This window comes from Octopus bimaculoides, chromosome 4 (assembly GCF_001194135.2).
Source record: "Octopus bimaculoides isolate UCB-OBI-ISO-001 chromosome 4, ASM119413v2, whole genome shotgun sequence".
NCBI lineage: Eukaryota > Metazoa > Mollusca > Cephalopoda > Octopoda > Octopodidae > Octopus > Octopus bimaculoides.
Window position 1 is genome coordinate 95,536,814 of NC_068984.1, and position 2,097 is coordinate 95,538,910.

The window sequence follows — 2,097 nt, forward strand, 5'->3', positions numbered from 1 at the left end:
GTAAGACTACCCTTTCAGATCTACTTACATTGTGATTTCTGCAATGTGGTGCATAAATTGTCAAGTAAATGAGACGCATCTTTGCCTCCACTGATTCACTTGCAAAGTGTTGAGTAAAATTATTTCGTTGCAGACCTCCTTTGAGTCTTTTTATTATCACTGCGACACACATAGTCCCCAGTTGGTAACATTCATTTCAAGGCCTTCCCAGATGAGAGACTGGTTGTTCTAAGACATTTATCGATTGTAAATTTTGTCTGCAATTTGGAAATTATATTCTATGCATAACAGCCATAACTCCCATGAAAATTCATATATTTTTGATGTTGATGAAATTTTAACCCGAACATAACAGATGAGCATTATTTGTAATTCAACGGTACAACGGTGTAAGACTACCCTTTCAGATCTACTTACATTGTGATTTCTGCATTGTTTGGTCATAGCATGATTCTTGATCTATTACTCGGAATTTAAATTATACCTACTCTTTCGCTGATATATTGAGTGAGCTCTTTTTTCTGACTTATGAACTCTTGTAGTAAGTCTTTGTGAGTGAGTGAGCGTGTGCAAGTGTATCTTAGTGTGTGTGTATACGTGTGTGTGTGTATACAATAACACGTACATACATATATGCACGCACGCATGCATGCAGGCATACATACTTACATACATACATACATACATACATACATACATACATACATACATACATACATATAGCCATCTGTGTTTCATACTTAATATAAATACACCACGACGTTCTAAAAGCACAATATATATGGGTGGCCTACGAGAATCGTCCTAGCATTCTCACCTAGCTGGTGAGAATGCAATATACTTTTCCATCGATTGGGTCTTCTCAGTAGCTTTTATTCATAGCAAACCTCATACTAAGAAGAAATTTGTCGCCACCGATAAATGAAAACAGTGAATAAACAATAACTGTTGTTGCGGATACTTGACCGGCTAAATAAAAATCATGTACATGCAACAGAAGCAATATTAGATTAAAATACCTAGGTTTCGCCTTAGCATACTGTTAGCTATGAGTTCATGCTATTTACGACGTCCAAATAAGTAGAAATGTACCAAGCATTCTCACAGCCACTGCCTGTATGATTTTCGTCTGTCTCCGATATATATTATGTTTTTAAACATAGCATGTTAAAAAACGATACAACGAAAACCACTGTAGATTTGCTTTCGGGATATAATAAATATCCGGGAAACAGCTGTAAGACCTATTTATAAATATTCTAAAATCTACACAGCCTTGGTTTTTTTTTATCTCATTACGAAAAGTAAATCTTTATATGTACACACACACACACACACACACACACACACACACACACACACACACACACACACACACACACACACACACACACACACACACACACACACACACACATATATATATATATATATTATGTAGAGTTATAATCCAAGCTGTATTCTCTTGAAGTACATCTGCATATACCAGTACTTCGAAGTTGTCTATAGATGTTATATTTGTGTGAGGTATGCGTAAGAGTTGAAAAATACTGGAATATATTTTTTGCAGAGTAATTGTACATCAAAACAAAAAAATGGAAACAATTGTTGGTATTATTTATTCACCATTACATGTGCTTCATTTGCTGATAGGAATTACAAAATTGTACATATAGGAGAAACATGTAAGATACATATCTCATATTAGAAATTCTTTAGACAGAGAATCAAATAATGCAAAATTTACATTTGGATGAAGTTTTATTTATAGTCAGTAATCAGGAGTGAATGATATTCCCGTCATCGTTCAATCACCGCTATTTAGCGACCAGCCGTGAATAAACTACAGGGTGATAGCGTTTAGTAGTGATGTGTTCATGTTCATGATTGAGACATATTCGAAACCGCAAGAAAGCCATTCATATTATTTTGTTATGGAGAAAATTTCTCACTGTTGACAAATAAGTGTAAATACACCGAGTCAGCTGACAGAGTCTCCTAACCAGGCACTTGGATGCATGCATTTCGAAATGGTTATCTCCTCTTACACACACACACACACACACACACACACACACACACACACACACACACACA